Source organism: Oncorhynchus kisutch, linkage group LG1, assembly GCF_002021735.2.
Source record: "Oncorhynchus kisutch isolate 150728-3 linkage group LG1, Okis_V2, whole genome shotgun sequence".
NCBI lineage: Eukaryota > Metazoa > Chordata > Actinopteri > Salmoniformes > Salmonidae > Oncorhynchus > Oncorhynchus kisutch.
The window spans coordinates 21490722-21511659 of NC_034174.2; the positions used below are offsets into that span (position 1 = coordinate 21490722).

Consider the following 20938-nt stretch of genomic DNA (forward strand, 5'->3'; position numbering starts at 1 on the left):
AACGATGTCCTCCGGCACCCCATAGTGCCGGAAGACGTGGGTGAATAGTGCCTCCGCAGTCTGTAGGGCTGTTGGGATACCGGGCAACGGGAGCAGGACTTAGAGAACCGATCCACAATCACCAGAATCGTGGTGTTGCCCTGAGACAGGGGAAGGTCGGTCAGGAAATCTACGGATAGATGTGACCATGGCCGTTGTGGAACGGGGAGGGGTTGTAACTTTCCTCTAGGAAGGTGCCTAGGAGCCTTACTCTGGGCGCATACCGAACAGGAGGAGACATAAACCTTAAAGTCCCTAGCCAAGGTAGGCCACCAATACCTCCCCCGAAGGCTCCCTACTGTCCTCCTCACCCCAGGGTGACCCGAGGAGGGTAGGACATGAGCCCACCGAATCAGTTGGTCCCGAACACCAAGCGGCACGTACCTCCGCCCCGCCGGACACTGAGGAGGCGCTGGTTCAGCTCGTAACGCCCGCTCGATGTCCGAGTCCACCTCCCATACCACCGGTGCCATCAGCTTTGAGGCCGGAAGGATGGGAGTAGGTTCGGTGGACCTATCCTCCGTGTCTTAAAAGCGGGACAGTGCGTCCGCTTTCACGTTCTGGGAGCTCGGTCTATATGATAAAGTGAACCGGATTCGAGTGAAAAACATGGCCCACCTTGCCTGACGCGGGTTCAGTCTCCTAGCTGCCCGAATATACTCCAGATTTTGGTGGTCGGTCCAGATGAGAAAGGGGTGCTTAGCCCCCTCAAGCCAGTGTCTCCACACCTTCAGAGCCCTGACCACCGCTAACAACTCCCTGTCCCCCACATCATAGTTACGCTCCGCTGGGCTGAGCTTACTCGAGAAGAAAGCGCAGGGGCGGAGTTTTGGTGGCATACCCGAGCGCTGTGATAGCACGGCACCCACCCCAGCCTCGGACGCGTCCACCTCCACTATGAATGCTAGAGAGGGGTCCGGATGCGCCAACACGGGCGCATCCACGAACAGCGCCTTCAACCTGTTGAAAGCTCTGTCCGCCTCTGCCGACCACTGCAACCGCACCGGGCCCCCCTTTAGCAGTGAGGTAATTGGAGCCGCTACCTGGCCAAAACCCCGGATAAACCTCCGGTAGTAGTTGGAAAAACCCAAAAACCGCTGCACCTCTTTTACCATGGTTGGAGTCGGCCAATTGCGCACGGCCTCACTGCGGTCACCCTCCATCTCCACCCCCGAGGTGGAAATGCGATAAACCAGAAAGGAGACGGCTCGTTTGGAGAACACACACTTCTCAGCCTTGACGAATAGGTCATGCTCCAGCAGTCTACCAAGCACCTTGCGTACCAGAGACACATGCGCGGCGTGAGTGGCTGAGTAGATCAGAATCTCATCGATATAAACAACCACTCCCTGCCCGTGCAGGTCCCTGAGAATATCGTCTACAAAGGATTGAAAAATGGTTGGAGCATTTTTTAACCCATACGGCATGACGCAGTACTCATAGTGGCCCGATGTGGTACTAAATGCGGTTTTCCACTCGTCTCCCTTCCGAATACGCACCAGGCTATACGCGCTCCTGAGATCCAATTTTGTGAAGAACTGCGCTCCCTGAAACGATTCCACTGCCGTAGCAATGAGAGGTAGTGGGTAGCTGAACCCCACTGTGATGGCATTTAGACCTCTATAATCAATACACGGACGCAAACCTCCCTCCTTTTTCTTCACAAAAAAGAAACTTGAGGAGACGGGTGAAATGGAGGACCGAATGTACCCCTGTCCCAGAGACTCCGTGATATAGGTCTCCATAGCCAACGTCTCCTCTTGGGACAATGGGTACACGTGACTCTTGGGAAGCGCAGCGTTTACCTGGAGATCTATCGCACAATCCCTTCCCGGTCGATGTGGTGGTAATTTAGTCGCCTTCTTTTTACTAAAAGCGATTGCCAAATCGGCATACTCGGGGGGAATGCACACTGTGGGACCCTGGTCTGGACTTTCCACCGAGGTGGCACCGACGGAAACTCCCAGACACCTTCCAGAACACTCCTCTGACCACCCCTGGAGAACCCCCTGTCTCCACAAAATTTTAGGATTGTGCCGGGCCAGCCAGGGAATCCCTAACACCACTGGAAACGCAGGCGAATCAATAATATAGAGACTGATACGCTCCCTATGATTCCCCTGCGTTACCATGTCCAGTGGGATCGTGGTCTCCCTGACCACCCCTGACCCTAATGGCCGGCTATCTAGGGAGTGCACGGGAAAGGGAGAATCTATCGGCACAAGCGGAACACCTAATTTAATAGCAAGTCCGCGATCCATAAAGTTCCCAGTTGCGCCTGAATCGACTAGCGCCCTATGCTGGGAAGAGGGGAAAGGGGGTTCTGGGTGAGTTTGGTGCTGACTCACCTGGGGTGATCGAGAAATGTTCCGCCTGCCATCTCGACTCCCAGACGGACCCCCCCAGCACCGATCGGCCGTGTGTCCTCTCCGACCACAGTTGGTGCAGAGGGAGCCTCCTCCTCCGGTACCCCTCAGCAAAGCCCCTCCCAACTCCATCGGAACAGGAGTGGAGGTGCTGGGTGGTGGAACACACAGGACCCTCTCCGAACGCCCGCGGGCAGCCAGCAGATTGTCCAGTCGGATGGACATGTCAATTAGCTCATCCAAGGAAAGAGCGGTGTCCCGACACGCTAGCTCCCTGCGGACGTCCTCCCGGAGACTACACTTGTAGTGGTCGATAAGGGCCCTTATCCCTCGTTCCACCCGGATCCTGCTGCCAAGGTACGGAACTCCAACGCGTAATCCTGGGCGCTTCTTTTCTCCTGCCGGAGATGGAATAGTCGTTCTCCCGCCGCTCGGCCATCTGGAAGATGGTCAAACACGGCGCGGCGAGAAAACTCGGGGTAGTGCTCCTTAGCTGAGTCTGGACAATTCCAAACTGCATTTTCCCACTCCAGAGCACGACCCGTGAGGCAGGAGATGAGGACATTCACCCTCTCCGCTCCCGAGGGAGTAGGTCTGACGGTGGCCAGGTACAGTTCTAGCTGGAGTAAGAACCCCTGGCACCCTGCTGCCGCTCCATCATAGACCCTCGGGAGCGTAAGACGGAGGGTGCTGGAGTCGGGAGATGGGGAATCCTGAGGAGGGGGGGCCGAAGGTGGAGAGAGGAGACCGCTTCTCTCCCATCGGTCCATTCTCTCCATCACCAGATCCATCGCCGTTCCGATCCGATGGAGAACGATGGTGTGATGTAGAACCCTCTCTTCCATCGATGGGAGGGGAGTGGCTGTTGCTCCTGCTGACTCCATTCAGTGGTGCGGGATTCTGTAACGGTCTGAGTGTAGTGGGTGAGGAGTCAGGCGCAGGAAGCAGAGAGTTCAGGGGAGTGCTATTTTAATGCACTGAGAAAACGCTGAACATAAGCCAACCCTCACAAACACACATGGCGTACTGAACAAACAAATGCCCCAAACAGGGGGACTTAAACTGTCCAGGGAAAAAACACAAAATGGGAAAACACAAAAACCCATAGACGTGCACATACGTACACCAAACAGACGATCACAATAATTAATCCCGCACAAGGAACCCTGCGGGCCGGCTGACTAATAAAGCCTACTACCTAACACAAAACAGGTGCACACAATCAACACATAAGGAGGGGGAGGAAATAATCAGTAGCAGCTAGTAGGCCGGCGATGACAACCGCCGAGCGCCACCCGAACGGGAAGGGGAGTGTCCTTCGGTCGGAGTCGTGACAACATCACACAAAATGAATGAAACACCTACAGTAAGAACGTGAAACACATATTCCAGCCCATCCAACTACTTATTTATTTTGTTTATTTATTTTGCTCCTTTGCACCCCAGTATCTCTACTTGCACATTCATCTTCTGCACATCTATCACTACAGTGTGTAATTGCTATATTGTAATTATTTCGCCACTATGGCCTATTTATTGCCTTACCTCCCATATCCTACCTCATTTGCGCACACTGTATATAGACTTTTCTATTGTATTATTGACTGTATGTTTGTTTATTCCATTTGTGTTGTTGTTTGTGTCGCACTGCTAAATGAGAACTTGTTCTCAACTAGCCTACCTGGTTAAATAAAGGTGAAATATATATATTTTTTAAAACAACTGAATGCAGGTGGTTGGCAACACTATCAACTAGATTCCTTTGGTTATATTTGAGCCTGACAAGGCTTTGAGAGTGTGTGACGTTGTTCCCATTGGACAGAATGTGCCAGCTCTCCAAGGACCCTTGAATTTACCAACAAAAGTTGGTATTCAGATGCAAATTCTGCAATGACATGCCTCTATGTTAGAGGGGAGAGAGTATGTTTGGAGGATGATTGGTGTGTGTTGGGGGAGGGGTAGAGATTGGGATGGTGAGTACTGTATATAACTGGAATCCCCCTTTTCACAATAATACTATATAGTTGTAGCGATTGCTATTCATAATCTATTCTCCACTTACACATCCATGCATTACAGTTTTTTTTGCAATCGCTAGGACCCATTTCTCAATACTTAGGTCACTTTTCACACAGTTCTCCTAACCAACTTTCAACATGGCACAGCAGTTAATTTCACATCAAAAATGCACTAAAACTACTTGCACTAAAACTACTAAAACTTCTTCCATAACACTAGCAAAGGTTGTCACCCAACAAGCACACTTTGTCACTCATGAAACAATGACCTAAAAAACATTAACAACAGGTAGCATTACACAATGTTTTCTTTTGTCAAATTTCTTTACAAAACAAGAATGACACCTCTCTACAGTTTAGAATTCACTGCAGTATATATTATAGGAATGAATCAGATGATGCAATATGCTTCAATATGTTTTATGTCATTTTTTGGCATTGACTGATTCCAAAATACAATCATTTGTGTGTACACCATCTACCGATACAGATACAGTAGCAATGCCCGTCAACCCTGTCTTCTGCATTTGGCACATCACATCTTATGACATCTTGTGCAAAACACATAGGAAAGAATAATTTGGCTTGCCAGGTCCATCCCTGGCAATCTTCTGCAGATATGTCCAGGCATCCAGCATTCATTGCATCCAGGAGGGACAAATGATCATGTGGATGGTGGTCATAAACCTTCCACCTCCATGAGGAAAATAATTATTCTATGGGGTTGAGGAGAGGAGAGTAAGGTGGGGGGAAACGTGACACCATCCTGGGATGGGCTGTAAACCACTCTGTGACTGCACGGGAGTGGTGAAATTCCACATTGTCCCATACAATTACAAATGTTGGCCGATTTCATCTGACTGCAACCCTTTCCTCAACTGGCACAACCCTCCCATAGAGGTCACCCAGGAATGAAATGAGACGTTCGGTGTTGTATGGCTCGGTGTTGTATGGTTTGTGTAACAGCAATCCATCAGAGGATATTGCTGCACACATTGTGATGTTGGCCTCACTCTGGCCCGGGACATCCACTGTGGCTCTTTTCCAAATCACATTCCTTCCTTGCCGCCGTATTTTGGCTAAGTTGAAACCAGCCCCATCCGCAAAGTTGAATATGTGTGGTGTTTGCCTGGCTTCAATCTCCATGACTCTCTAAAATAAATCCACAAGGCAACAGAAGAGTTAGGCTATTACGGTTGTTTACATTATACCTAAAAACATGCCATTGTGTGCCTCTGCCCTGTTTGGTTTTGTTCAAAACCAGTTCTGTATTTTATAGTCATCTTACCTGGACATATTGGTTTCTAAGTTGCTTGAGTTCCTCTCAAAGGGGACAGTGTACAATTGCTTCATCCTGACTTGTTGTTTCATGACTCTAGAAATAGTTGTTACGCTTACATTGTGAATATTTAATGTAATTTAAATTTAATGTTGTCTGCCAACACTCTGTTTCCCGAATCTCTGTGAGGTTTATGTCATTGTTTCTGGTGACCATGTCAACGATTGCAGTTTCCTGCATAGCAGTGAAAAGCCTACCTCTCCCACCTGTGGGAGGTAACCGTTGGGTCCTAAGCAGAAATACAAAAACAATTACACACAAGTGGGTTTGGAGGCTTTGCTCAATTTACTTCTGTAATGTGCCGTTCAGTCAGATGCCCTTGCAGAATGTACATCTTACTTGTTGTTTTGCTGGAAATTTCTCACAATAGATGCCACTGTTGAGCGTTGCAGATTTGGCTGCACTTTCAGACCTGCCTCTCTCTCATTGATAGACCATAATTTAATACATAATCAATTATAGTGGCCTTAATCTCATCTGAGACTACAGCTCTTGATCTTCCTCTCAGTCTTCTTCCACCACACATACGTACTCTTCTCCCTCTCCCAGCCACTCCTCTGTCAGCCACTTCTCTTTCTCTGGCTGGGTCCATGTTTACATTACAGTAAAGCATTATTCCTAAAATGTCCTCTTTTGTGTAGATGGTAATGAAATTGAAAGACTAACACCTGGGTAGGTGTTCTGCTACAATGGGAATCAGCTGTGGATGGTCTAATTGTTATGATAGTATTTCATTTTTTTTATTTGGAATATATTTAATTACGGTATTACTGTAGAAATGTAGCAAATTGCTGTCTTATTCAATTTTGTGTTATGTTTGGTTTTGAACTTAAGTTTAACAGTTTGAAAAGAATATGTAAATATGTGCAAATTTGCCTGTAGGTACATAGAGTTTTGGTGGTGGTTGTGTCTGAGTGAGAAAATAATTCATGAAATTTTAAAGATGTAGTCATTGAATGCAATTTGTGCCAAAGCAATGAAAAATGATCCACAGTTTAGCCCACATAGAGTTGTTCTCACTGTGTGGAGAGTTTTGAAAAAGTGACCTAAGTATTGAGAAATGGATCCTAGCGAATGTAAAAAACTGTAACACATAGTACATGACATGGTATCCAGACATCATCCATGCATTAACACATAGTACATGACATGGGATCCAGACATCATCCATGCATTAACACATAGTACATGACATGGCATCCAGACATCATCCATGCATTAACACATAGTACATGACATGGTATCCAGACATCATCCATGTATTAACACATAGTACATGACATGGTATCCAGACATCATCCATTCATTCACACATAGTACATGACATGGTATCCAGACATCATCCATGCATTAACACATATTACATGACATGGTATCCAGACATCATCCATGTATTAACACATAGTACATGACATGGTATCCAGACATCATCCATGCATTAACACATAGTACATGACATGGTATCCAGACATCATATTGTTCATAATAGTCAGGTGCTGAGACTGCAAATGGATTATAATGCCAATGACCTGTAAATAATTGACATCTCAGTCAATGAACACGAATTTGATCACTGCTAAAACATTGACTTCTTAACAAGGTTTTTTCTTGATCAAAAGAGACGTGGCAGAGGGCGTGGAAATGAGTGCGGTCGGCTGTGTCTATTGCTGTGTTCTTTTGCTCAAACATAATTGTTATGTTTTATGCTTTATTTCCTTTGTTTTGTCTTTATTTAGTATGGTCCGGGCGTCAGTTGGGTTGGGCAGTCTGTGTGTTTTTCTATGTTGGGGTTTTGAGTTCAGCCTAGTATGGTTCTCAATCAGAGGCAGGTGTCGTTAGTTGTCTCTGATTGAGAATCATACTTAGGTAGCCTGGGTTTTACTTTTGAGTGGGGGGGGTTTGTTTTTCGTGTGTTTGTTGCCACACGGTACTGTTTCGGTTTCGTTCATGTTCACGTTTATTGTTTTGTATTTTCATAGTATTCAGTTTATATCTTAAAATAAAACGTTATGGACACTTATCACGCTGCACATTGGTCCTCCGAAGAGGAGGAGGAATGCCGTTACAATAATAACAAAATGAATACTGATAAATTCATTGTTTTTTGGAATTTTCAATTCTCCCTGAATGTCTAGCTTTTATTTTGGTGATTGTTAGTTCTCAATGATTATATTATTTAAAAAATATATAGGTCCATTATCTTTTCTACATACTTTATATCTGGTTTTATTCATTTAAGTTTACACTTAAAGCATTTTCCCATCCTGATAATGTATTTAAACAAAATAAGTATATATTTTTTAAATGCTTAGGCGGCCCGCCCAAGGATTACAATGGCAGAATAATCCTTGCTTAATAAATCAATGTAGAGACCCCCTCTGTATTCAAGAAAAAGCATATAACCCTGATAAGTACCAAAACACACATCCTTTTAATGGAGTGATTTTACTGCATGAGTACTAATAATATACAGTACGTAAATATCCCAGAGAAACAGGAGACACTTCCTCGCTGGTGGAAGACCATCACAGCAAAGATTTCATTTAGATTTTCTCAGGATGTGATGAGCTCCATGTATTTGTTATAAAACTTGACAATCAGATTCGGAAACAATTTCCCATTTTAATACAAAGACACAATGGAACAGTTGCAGTAATAGTCTCTACCAGGTCTGTGGAAAAACAGACGAGTGATTTACGGCTGATGAAATAGTTTGTGATGGACAGTCCCTGTGTGTGTGTGTGTGTGTGTGTGTGTGTGTGTGTGTGTGTGTGTGTGTGTGTGTGTGTGTGTGTGTGTGTGTGTGTGTGTGTGTGTGTGTGTGTGTGTGTGTGTGTGTGTGTGTGTGTGTGTGTGTGTGTGTGTGTGCACGTGCTAGTGTGTGTGTGTCTCAGTAGAATCATCAGGCAGTGTTTCCTCGTGCAAGTAATCTCTGAATGCACCACAGGGACACTCTCCCACAGCCCTCCATATCAGTTTGGTACAGTGAGATCCACTAACAGTGAGATATGAATGTGTATACATTTAGCACCTAACACATCATTAATCCTGCTACGGGTCTGTTTTTCTTTCTTTTTTAAGAGGACTGGGAATTGGTGATGTGTTCTGGCTGTTACAGGAAAATTGTACCACACAAACACACACACCATTCCCCTCTCCCTTCATCCATATCATACATCATCTTTTAAATTCCTTCGATGAGACAGAGAGAGAGATGAGATGTGTGATGATTGGGTTGTTGGATAAATGGGGAGGAGGATATGTGATGGTCTCGCTACAGACAAAAGGCCCAGTCATGATAACAAAGAGCTCAGACAGGCTCCCTGTGGACTAGAAACGTACAATACAGACAAGACACAACATAACAGACTTCAAACAGCACTCTGCTGGAGTGTGATCCACAGTACAAAGGCATAGAGAAACATCTCATTATCTCTGAGATCTCTAGGAAACTAGCAGCGCTCTCTGAAGTGAACATGAGAAGATCCCAACTGCTCAAGCAGTTTTTTCCCTGTCTCGACTCCAACACAACTGTAAAGGGACATTGCTGTCTTACCTCTGCCTTGTCCCTAACCTCAATAAACTGCATGCATTAGACACCTCTGTCATTTGCTTGTTTTTGTGTAATTCAGTTATATCTTAAAAAACAATATTGGAAATTGTTGCAGAGGTTTTCTTTTGAATACGAGAAGCATGGAACTCAGTCACCAGTGGAGTCCTTCTCTCCGTATCCATCGGCAACAGGGCGGTATGCGGGCGAGTGTGGTAGTCTGTGAGCGCTGCGGTTTGGGGACTTCCCAACAGAGGCCAGGACTGTGTGAGGTGACCCGGTGGGGTCGGCCACTTAGCCCCCCTCCGCGCTCCCTGCGGTACGCTCATAGAGAACCCAAAAAGAACATGGAGGTGCTAGAGAAAACACAAACAGAGCCTTGATTGTGCTGAAGAGGGCTTCACTTATCTGTTTCCGCCTGGATGGGTTTATTCTAGCAGACAGCTGAAAAAAGTGACTGAGCAGGTTGACATGGCCATCTTATTGGCACTTATTGACCAGAAGGAAACCCCCTTACAGTGTGTCACATGTAAACTAAACGGATTAGACATTTGGCTATCAGTAACCACCTTACAGAGAACCTGATAGATCCCATTTAATTATAGAACATAAGCCCCACTGTGTAACGGCTGCGTCCAACTCACACTCCCAAACATTTAGATCCCCGGAATGCAGCCCACTTTCCAGTTAACTTCCCAGATCCAAATCACCGGAATTCTAATCACCTGCATGTCATCATCCCACACTATTTAGTTCAGTTCCTTGCACCCCATTACTGTGAGATATTGTTTGTTTTGGGACACACTTTTTCAGGGGCTCTGTTTTTTCCCGTCCTTCTCTACTCCCGTGTATGATTGTTTTTGCCTGCTTGCGTCACGAACGAACGAAGCCTTTTGCCTATTCCCTGCCTTTACCGTTGCCAGAAGTGTATGACCTTCTGCCTGGACCCTGCCTCCTCCTATGGTCCCTTTCATTAAACACCTGCTGCGCTCTGCGCTTGAAACCAGCTTTGTTTCCTCGTGTTCATTACACACTGGTAGAACCACAGACGTGATGGTAATGGGACCCCACTTCTTAAAGGCCCAGTGCAGTCAAAAACATGATCTTCCTGTGTTTTATATGTATTTTCACACAATGAGGTTGGAATAATACTGTGAAATTGTGAATTATGATAATGACCTTTTAGTGTAAGAGCTGCCTCAAATCCTGCCTGTTTTGGTGGGATGGAATTTTGGGCTGCCTGGTGACATCGCCATGTAAATTAGTTAATAGACCGATAAGAAAGAGTTTCAAACATCTCTGCCAATAACAACACATTTTCAGATTTCCCCTCCCCAGTCCGACCACTTCCAGACAGTCATAGCAAAATTCTTCCTTGAGAAATTACTCCTTTCTATTTTTGTTTATTTTTGACAATTCTAAACGAAAACAAGTAAGGTACTTAGTTGGTACCCAGAAATGATTTGATATCGAGATAAAAACGGATGCATTGGACCTTTAGTGTTTGTTTATTTTCAGTCTCTTACCAGCAGGTTAGTCAAATTAGATCAACTATCATCACAAGAGTGCCACAGGAGAGGTTTATATTGTCATTTGTTTTCTATGAAATACTGCCCATTTCTCTTCTGTCATCAAATTAGTGCAGGGAGAGACCACTTCTAATGACCTTGACTTAATGATGATTATAGACAATATTGGTTTCACCTTTCAATAAACAGCCACTGGCTGCTGGAGAATAAATTATGGTTACAGATAAATCAATAGGCTACAGTAGAGAACAACACAAGTTTAGGCAGAATTCTCAGAGACTGGATTATTTTTTTTAGCTTCCAACTTCTGGTGAGTCTTTTGGGGGTCCCATGTTCTTCCCAGGGGGGCCACTTGTAGCTCTCACAGAGACAAGGATTATCTGCTGTCACAGTGCTCAGCCCAGCGCTGCCTGCCTGTCTCATATAGGGCCTGGTAATGGGAACATGGGCGCAGTAGGGACAGTCTTATCTGCTGTTAAGCTTACCCTTGGGGAATGGAAAGGTAAATACCACTTATTTGTTTCTTTACTCCCTTTCTCCATCCTAATTCTCCCATTTCTCCCTCCTTCTTAGCCTTTGTCGAAAGATTATCTGGCTACCCCAAACTCTTTCAGAACCACACAATGGGTTAAGACTGGAGGAGAGATGGAAACATAAAGAGGGGAATAAGAGAGGGACCTCAATGCTCCCTTCAATGTTCCCTTCAATGCTCCCTTCAACACCCCCTTCAATGCTCCCTTCAGTGCCTCCTTCAATGCCCCGTTCAATGCCCCCTTAGTCCCACCAGGGAGCCAGAATGGTTCAATAACTATGTTTCTCTGAGTTTTTTGTAATTCTCCATTTGGCTATTAGACTACGTCATACATTAATAATGGTAGCTTAATAATCCATAATGTACAATTAGACAGCAGGAACACAGTGTGAAACAACACAAACTCAACACAACCCTTTGTCTTCACTCATACCATATGATCCCATAGTGAACAAACACGATCCCCCTTGCTAACGGTACAGGTCCATCTCCACTCCCTCCCTTTTAACAGCAGCAGCTCAGACACCCCATCAGTCTGAAATGACCTGTGTTTTGGCACGATGGAAAGTGTCGCTGTCTAACTGATCTTCTGGCTGATTGGCCACAGTGTAACGACAATCAGTCAGGCTGCCAGCAGCCTCCCTCACTAACAGCCCATACATCTCTCTGTGGCGCTGTAGTATTGATATTGTATAGGGTTGCAGATGCCTAGTTGGCTTTTAATGAAGGTTCAGATTGATCATGCATCAGTTGACCTCCTCTGGATCATTCTGATTGCTATCATTTGTTTCTCCCTGCAGAGCTTGGCTTGTAAATCCTAGTGTAGTGCACATGCATGTGCACCACAGTCACACACGCACACACACACATGTATCAACCACCAGTCAACACGACAAAGACAAAATCAAGAGGCTGATAAAGGAAGACAACTTGAGAAAGGGAGACCAGAGAATGATCCAGAAAAACATTTGTTCTGAATCCTATGAATCAGAGTGACCTTTCACCCCTCTCATGTTCTCTCATCACCACCAACCCCACCCACACCCCATAACCCCACCACTACCACCATCCCTACCCCAATGTCAAGGTGAGTCCTGGGGTGGGACCCCAGCATTTCTAATTAGGCATGCATTAGACCAATATCACAACCACACACAGCTGTCAGGACCCTGTGGCTATGTTCCTGACCCTGCTACATTCACTTGCCACCCTAGGGCCCACTGGATAGAAAGAGAGAGAGAGGGGGGGGGGGGGGTGCGGGCGCAGTGAAGCATACCCATCCAGCTACTCCACAGTTCTAGTACGATACACACAGACAGGATTACCTGTCACAAAACAAAATGTATGACACAATGCAAATATTAATCTTATATTATTCTGATCTGGAAGAACAGACTACTGTATGCTGACTGATAATAATATTCTGCAGTAATGGATGCAGTTACATAGTGCCATAAATTAATACATACAGAAAGATTCCAATGAAGTCTTATTCTTTTAGAAATATATTCCCCTCGTATCATTTATTTTAACACACACTCTTCATTCCACTAAAAAGGAATTAAACGAGCATTGATGAAGATCACCAACCTTGTCTGTTAATTAACACAGTATCAAACAGTAGAGAGCAGCCCCATCCCCTTAATAAAGCTATCACCAGACCAATGGCCATCTTTCTGACTCTCCCTTTATGAGCGAGCCCTCTCCATTTCCTCAATTCCCTCTCCTCAGATGGGTGATTAAACAGGCACAGTACAGGATATACACCCAGCTATTCAAGCATGTGGAATTATAGAGGCCTATCACCTTTTACTGTGTATCATTAAGCAAAAGGTCAATTAGATTCATGAAGCAATTATCAGCAGACAAAAGAAGAATCACTAAAAACAGAGATCACCCAAAAATAAATACTAGACACTCTTAAAACATTTGTGCGAAGAAAAGCACCAGGAATGGATGATTTTCCCATAGAATTCTAATTAATATTTTGGTACAAAGTAGCTCCCCTATTTACACAAATGACAACACATTATGTCACTCAATTCAGTGCTTCTTAGTTCTATGTATCAAACAGTTATTTCAGTTGTAGTATAACCAGGGAAATCTGGAGAGTCCCCAGCTGATTGCAGACCCATAAGTTTAATAAATTGTAACAATAAAACAATAACAAAGCTCATAAACAACAGAATGGCCAAAGTATTACCAGACCTGATACATAAAATACATGACCAAAAGTATGTGGACATGTTTCAATTCCGCCACAAGAGCATTAGTGAGGTCGGGCACTGATGTTGGGTGATTTAGCCTGGCTTGCAGTCGGTGTTCCAATTCTTCCCAAAGGTGTTCGATAGGGTTGAGGTCAGGTCCCTGTGCAGGCCAGTCAAGTTCTTCCACACCGATCTCGACAAACCATTTCTGTATGGACCTTGCTTTGTGCACGGGTCATTGTCATGCTGAAACAGAAAATGGCCTACCTCAAACTGTTGCCACAAAGTTGGAAGCAAAGAATCATCTAGAATGCCATTGTATGCTGTAGCGTTAAGATTTCCTTCACTGGAACTCAGGGGCCTAGCCAGGCATCCGCCAAACCCAGATTTGTCTGTCGGACTGCCAGATGGAGGACAGATGATTGTTACGCGGTATGCGCTTCATCACTCAGCAGTCTCGTTCTATTAGCTTGTGTGACCTACCATTTCGTGGCTGACTCCTAGACATTTCCAATTCACAATAGCAGTACTTACAGTTGACCAGTACGGCTGACAAATTCACGAACTGACTTGTTGGAAAGGTGGCATCCTATTTCGGTGCCATGTTGAGAGTCACTGAGCTCTTCAGTAAGGCCTACTGCCAATGTTTGTCTATGGAGATTGCATGGCTATGTGCTCGATTTTATACACCTGTCAGCAACAGGTGTGGCTGAAATAGCCGAAACCAGTAATTTGAAGGGGAGTCCACATACTTTTGTATATATAGTGTATATGTTTTTTCACCCATCTACACACAATACCCAATAATGACAAAGTGATATGTCTTTAGATTTTTTTTTACAAATGAATTGAAAATTTGATACAGAAATATCAAATTTACATAAGAATTCACACCCCTGAGACAATACTTTGAAGAAGCACCTTTGGCAGTGTTTACAGCTGTGCATCTTTCTGGGTAAGTCTCTAAGAGCTTTCCACACCTGGATTGTGCAACATTTGCTGATTATTATTTTCAAAATTCTTCAAACTCTGTCAAATTGTTTGTTGATCATTGCTAGATAACCATTTGCCATAGATTTTTAAGAGAGTAGAGTAGGCCCCTTTCTTGCAGTGAAATTACCAAATTGCCCTCTAGTCGCCTCATTGGTGGAATGTTATTCATATTTGAATTAACATAATTTTCCAAACGCCTCAAATCATTTTTTCTATGTCAAATGGTTTTGTCATGTTTCAGTCTTCAGTGATGTATATAAAATGTAATATTCGGATGCAAACTCAAAATTGAATACATTTATTGTGTATACTTTTGTTTCAAAGTAGATTTGTTTAAGACTACCAAGAAACATTCTAGGTGACCCTGATTTATCTGCTTCATTAAAAGGGTTAAGTTAAAACTGTAACTCGCCACTCAGGAACATTCACTGTCTTCTTGGTAAGCAACACCAGTGTAAATTATGTTTTAGGTTATTGTCCTGCTGAAAGGGAATTCATCTCCCAGTGTCTGGTGGAAAGCAGACTAAATCAGGTATTCCTCTAAGATTTTGTCTGTGCTTAGCTTCATTCCATTTCATAAATGTTTTTTATCCTAAAAACTCCCCAATCCTTAACGATTACAAGCATACCTATAACATGATGCGGCCAACGCTATGCTTGAAAAGGTGGAGAGTGGTACACAGTAATGTGTTATATTGGATTTGCCCCAAACATAATTCAGGACAAAAAGTTAATTGCTTTGACAATTTCTTTTTCAGTATTACTTTAGTGCCTTGTTGCAAACAGGATGCACATTTTGGAATATTGTTTATTCTGTACAGGCTTCCTTCATTTCACTCTGCCAATAACTGTAGGTTAGTATTGTGGAGTAACTACATGTTGTTGATCCATCCTCAGTTTTCTCCTATCACAGCCATTAAACTCTGTAAACTGTTTTAAAGTCACCATTGGCCTTATGGTGAAATATCTGAGTGGTTTCCTTCCTCTCCGGCAACTGAGTTTAGAAGGACGCCTGTATCTTTGTAGTGACTGGGTGTAATGATACACCATGCTCAAAGGGATATTCAAAGTCAATTTTTTTAAATTTGTACCCATCTCCCTAATAGGTGTCCTTCTTTGCGAGGCATTGGAAAACCTCCCTGATCTTTGTGGTTGAATCTGTGTTTGAAATTCACTGCTCGACTGAGGGACCTTACAGATTATTGTATGTGTAAGGTAAAGAGATGAGGTGGTCATTCAAAAATCATATTAAACACTATTAATGCACACGGAGTCCATGCAACAAATTATGTGACGTGACAAATTTTTACTCCTGAACTTATTTAGGCTTGCCATAACAAAGTGGTTGAATGCTTAATGACTCAAGACATTTCAGCTTTTCATTTTTAATTCATTTGTAAATAATTCCACTTTGACATTATATGGTATTGTGTGTAGGCCAGTGACAAAAAACAAATTGCAATTCATGCCATTTTAAATTCAGGCTGTCAAAACGTGGAAAAGGTCAAGGGGTGTGTATACTTTCTGAAGGCACTGTATGTTTTGTATTGTAATTTTCTTTTACATAAATAATATCTTAACAAAAAAATCCATCAAATGAACTTCACGGATGGACGTCCTCTGGTAGTGAACAGCATGTCATGCAGTGTGTGACTCCAACATTTGGAGAAGATTAAGCACTAAAACCAAAGGGGCAGTGGAGGAACCAATTCAGGCCACCAGAAAATAGGCCATAAATCCATAGTGTACGTAGGCATAGACACAGACATCTACTGCCTTTCTATAGGAAGAGATATGGATGCTTTATGTTTTACTATTCAATTAATGACCTCTATATTACAGCAAAGAGAGAATGTATAATATTTGAGTTAAACAGAAAGCTCCTAAACTAAAGCTACTAGAGAGCACAGCAAAGGTTTTTGTTGCCACTTCATGATTCAAATAAACCTATTAAAGCAATTAGCAAAGCATCAGGAGAGTTGTGGATTGGAGAAAAGCCTTTCGTGAGAATCCGGATGTGAAACACTTTCAGCAGCGTTCCTCAAGAAATGTGTATGCAAGATGAATGGTTATGCAACAGATACAGTACATAGATACAGTAAGAAGGTAAGAAGCTGCCTAGTACCTACACACCCTACCCCCAAACACATATTCAAATCAACCACCTGTAAGCCCCCCTCTCACAGACTCTTCTGGTTCATGCTTCCCACCCAGCTGATGGGAGCTCAGAGATACAAACACAAAGAGAAGGGATGAGCTGCTTCTCGTCTATCTGTCTGTCCCTATAATGCCCGACTGACAGGCTGGCAGGCTGGTACACTGAAGGATGTCTCTGTGTGTGGCCTGTACATTGGCACACACACAGTGGCTTTACTCGGGTGCCTTCCTGAGTGGGGGGCACTGGGCCCAATGTTGACAAAGCCTGGTATGGTCTGCTATCAGCCAATTCTTTGTGCACCTAGTGTTAAAAATCAATTAGGCCGGACTACAACAGACCACTATCATATTTGACTTTTAATCAATGTTCAGGAGGAGAGCAGGGGTAAGGGGAGACGGAGCCAGCCAGTGTGGTGAGTGGTGGTGATCTGGAAAATAACATTGGAAAACACACATAGTGCTACTTCCGAGATGAGAGGGGATCTGATTGGAATATACTATGAGGAAAGACTGGCCCCACAACGGGCAGATTCAGGGAGCTGAGAGAGAAGAGGCCCTTTGTGGTGAGCTATCAAAAGCACCTTACGCAACTGCCTGCAAGAAGTATAAAAATAACACATTTGTTGATTCAGAAAACAATTCTCTTTAAAGGGATACTTCAGGATTTTGGCAATGAGGCCTTTTTTCTACTTCAATAGAATCAGATTAACTCTTGGATAACATTTTTATGTCTCCGTGTCCAGCATGAAGGACGTTAAAGGTAGTTTCGCTACCTCTAGTTAGCATTGGCTTGTGAAACTACCTCTAACTTCATCGGTGAATACAGGTGATAAATGTATTAATCGTTTTTACAAATGATAATGAGGCTGTGGGAGGTATACAGCTGTGTACATTTGGCTACATTTGCTCACTGCTGCCCAACTGTTCATATTGACTACAATAGATGAATCTGTTACCACACCATTATCTGTTGCAAAGAGACAGGCCTTCCAGTAGGGGAGAGTGGGGTAAGTTGAGCCAAAAGGGCAAGTTAAGCCACCCTCGTTTCTATGTTTTAAAAATTACAAAGTGTTTGTTTGGTGTTAAGCCTTTGTTAAAATATGCTTAAAATTATACAAAAAAGTGATAGTGATTGTGTTGAATTGTGTTTGGGAAATAACGTTTCAAAAAGGTAGTGGTAATATTTCAGAAAGAAATTTGTAGGTGGCTTAACTTACCCTGCCCCGCGGCTCAGCTTACCCCATTTCCGTAGTAAGTTGTGCAAAGAGACCAATTTTTTAGGACAAGCTACTGTATATTTTCAAATCTGTAATGTTTACATGAACTCAGAATATTTCCAGGGATACACAACGTCCTGAAATATAAGTAGATATCTTTGTTAGAAAGAAAACGAAATTTCCCTTGACAGAGTGATGCTGATTGTAAAAAAATTCTCAACTTACCAAACTCTCACCCAGGTCTAGAGTCAATGTTATGTATGAATGTATCAGGTATGTGATCAGTTTTGGTAGCATCATGAAAATAACAGCTCAGCTTGTGGTATAAATCCTTGCGTTGAGGGAATCCCAAACCACAGAGGGTTCTGCTGTTTCAGTCATTGATTTCTAACTCTTAACCAGGACATCAATCCTGCGAGCTGTCACCCTCTGCCACCCCTGATCCTCTCTTTATTCAGGGTGAGTGACAGATAGACAGATGAATCCACTGGAGGGGTTGTGTGGTTGTTAAAACCAACGATCACTGCTTACTGAGACGACACAGTCAACCCCAATCCTACAGTATTCAATGCAGTCGCCTCTGGTATAACAATAGTAGATTATGTATTATTTTGGCTCACCTGTTTTGCGTGTTATTGATTGCAAACTTATCAGTTGTTTGCAAAAAAATCATTGAGTTAATAAGCCGCTTACAAACATGGTCTCTTTTTTGCTTTCTCGAGTAAGGCAGCTCCAAAATGCAGGTGTTTCAGCCAAGCTCAGTGTTTTCTGTGGTGGTTGTGCCGTGATTGGCTCAGTGTTCTGTCACTCATGGGGACACTATGCCACCGCCAAGTCTAAGGGTAGAACTTTATGAAAGGCCCTTGGGTACTGCCATAACGAATAATTATTTGTGCCCCGCTCAAAATAACTGTAAACTAGAAACTGGGAAATATGACTTCAATGAGTTCAAGAAAACTGGGAACTCAGGAAAAAAATACAAATAATATGTAATATGCCAGAGAGATATGTATACTGTAGCTAAGAAAGTAATACCAAGTGTATGTTGTGTAGTAAGCTGTTAGTAGCCCATGTGCCTCACCCTAATAATTTGGTCTATTTCCCCCTCTTTATTTTGCATACTGTTCTGACTTGGTGGTGCACATGTAGCCTATAACCTGTTTTAGAGAAATGCAATAATATAATTTTGCAAGAGCTTTCATTGTCTGCTTATATGCCCACTTTATTTATCCTATGGTTCTGACTTGATGTACAGGGAGAACACTGTAAGAACGGCCCATGTTCTGAACTCTGTCGCTGTACATTTCAAAAGTGCTGAATAAATCGTTATATTGACTACGTCCGTCCTAGCTCGCTCATTAATGTCTTAATCGATATTACGGATTGCCTCTTATCTGCTTGTCGTCCCCTTATGCCATAGTTTGTACATCTCAATTGTCAGGAGAAGCCACAATTACTTTAATAAACGAGTCAGACATATTTTTTTAAGGCAGTAAATGAGGCTAAATTAACCCTTTCACTGTCGGACAAGGCTCTGCTGATAGCCAGGTGGTAAGGTGTTGGGACTTCTGTTGGGACAGCTTTATGCAGGCCCTAACAGTTTGTGAGCACCGTTTGTCACCGTTATAGTGCAATTCATGTATTGTTTAGTGTTGTGTTGTGTTGTGTAATGGCTTTGCTGGCATGCATCCCACATTTTTTGAGGTGTTTGCCCCACCAAGATCTTCCTACTAAAATTGTCACTGGGTATAACAGAAAAGAAAAAAGCAGTGAAAAGTGTTTGAGCTAAAATATCTAACTCTGAATAAAGTGATTTGAATGTGTGAGCTCAGTCTGGAACCGATAGACTATTCCCTATGGTAAAAGGCGTTGGAGTTGTTGACAGTAGCTTGCTGTGCTGATACCTCCCCTGAGGTTGACAGCATCCATAGAAATATCATACTAATAAGAACTGATGCTATTTCTGCTCCATGACATGTGTAGGCAGCTAGGCAACAGTCCAGTACAACATCAGATCAATGAAGATTCCATTCCACCCACTGACAAGCTTATTATGTTCATATCAAAGATGTAACACATACACACGCACAGAGGCACAAACATACTCATAGAATTCTACCCCACAGTGGATAACAAGTCTTACCTTTGCTTCTCAAATGTTCTCTTGCAGTGTTCAGAGACCAAGGTCTGGAAGTAAACAAAGTCAAAAGAAGATCTGGAATCAGAGACAACATATATAGAGGGCTACGAATAACCCATCAAAGTATTCGTTTTAGATAGAGTAAGTGTCTTTGTCTCCTGGTTATGATGTCAAAGGGAGTGAATGTGCAATACTTTGCTCATGCTGCCTATTCCTGATCTGGGATGCTGTAGACCACATACTGCAGCCTCTGTCCAATCTACATTCTGGCTCTTTTGGGTGGTTATGTGTTACTCCATTATGGCTAATCCCCAAAAGATGCCATACTATGTTAAATACAAAAAACAATGTTTTAATTTAGAAGTAGGCATTGGTCTTAAGCCGAAAAATAAAGGAAATTCATATGAGCACCACAACGCCTACTCCACTCATGCTCTACCAAGGTTTTCCAGTACACAGCATTAACTTACAACACTTGCTATGTTGGTCTCTTGTACTTCAAACAATGCGTATGCAGGTTGCTTAGGATTCAAACCTTCTCAAACAGCATAGTTCATACTCTTAGAGGAAGTGCTCCCACAATAATGGAATTCGTACCACATTCAAGTATTGGATTCTTCACACACCACACTAATCCCATTCCAATACCTTTTCAATTATATGAAAGCAATCTTTGCTTTTATACTTATTATACCATCATGCTGTCATGGTTCCACCTGTCACCAGAGGGCGGCAAAGACCGTCCTAGAGACATTAACAACGCTCAATGTGTCCTATTTACTCATTATGATTTATCTGTTAAAAGAGGTGTGTTTTCTGTTTTCTGTTGTCCTTTGCTGAAGCTTGAATTA

General features: G+C 43.3%; 1 protein-coding gene across 3 annotated transcripts in view; it reads right to left on the bottom strand.

Moving 5' to 3' along the window:
* LOC109908376 (extracellular sulfatase Sulf-2) overlaps window positions 1–20938 on the bottom strand; it is an 83943-nt gene that overhangs the window by 42828 nt on the left and 20177 nt on the right. For 2 of the 3 annotated variants that reach the window (XM_031800579.1, XM_031800491.1), the window contains exon 2: window positions 20091–20134. The exons of the other annotated variant lie outside the window; for it this stretch is intronic. The gene's annotated coding sequence lies outside the window, so the exon portion shown is untranslated. The remainder of the gene's footprint in view (window positions 1–20090; window positions 20135–20938) is intronic. 3 annotated transcript variants of the gene reach the window in all.